The following is an 856-nucleotide window of genomic DNA, read 5'->3' on the forward strand; positions in this document are numbered from 1 at the left end:
TATTTATAAGACCCTCCCAAAATATTTAATAATCATATTGGCCCTGTAGGTAAGAAGTTGTGCTGCAATCCCAAAGGCAAGTAATTCAAATCCACCAGTAGTTTCATGGGAAAATGATGAGCTAACCACTCCTATGTGATTTCCAGCATCTGAAAGCCTGCCTTGAGGGTCAACTTTGGGTTGGTCTAAACTTGATGGCAATAACTTTTATGAGAGTAAATTTTCTAAAATTAATTTTAATTTAAGTTTAGAGAGACTCAGGATTTCCAATCATTCATTGTTGCACTTTTCTCCCTACCTATGCCCTTCCCCCCAATTCACTCTTCTCCTTGAAAAGAAAGAAAAAAACCTCTTTCATTGTTATGCAACCCCGCCCCCTAAGTTCACTCCACTATTCAGGCTTCACTCTGAACTTCTGTAATAAGGAGAATACCCATTCTTATATCCTTTTAAACAGTTCTCTCCCTCATCTGTTTCAATGCAATATCATTCCTCCCCTCCTTTTCTGTCTTCCTTCAACCCTGATGTCAGTCCCGTTTTTACAACAGTAGTCCTATGCAATATTTGTCCTTTTGTGACTGAGATATTTCACTCAGCATAATGTCTTCCAGGGTCCATTTTGCATATTTCAAGAGTGCCTTGTTTTTCAATGTTGCATAGTATTCCATTGTGTGAATATACCAAAGCTATGAGAGTAAATTACTATGGAACAAAAATTTTTAAAGTGCTTATGAAATTGTATCTATATATAAAAGCATATAAATCACAGGGTTGCACAATTTGATGGGTAAAGGGAGGAGATAAAATGGAATGAGAAAGATCTGGCAGGGACCTGAAAAGATCACTTAATGGTGGG

This window comes from Elephantulus edwardii, unplaced genomic scaffold, assembly GCF_000299155.1.
Source record: "Elephantulus edwardii isolate Elephantulus edwardi_28Jun2011 unplaced genomic scaffold, EleEdw1.0 scaffold00124, whole genome shotgun sequence".
NCBI classification, from domain to species: domain Eukaryota; kingdom Metazoa; phylum Chordata; class Mammalia; order Macroscelidea; family Macroscelididae; genus Elephantulus; species Elephantulus edwardii.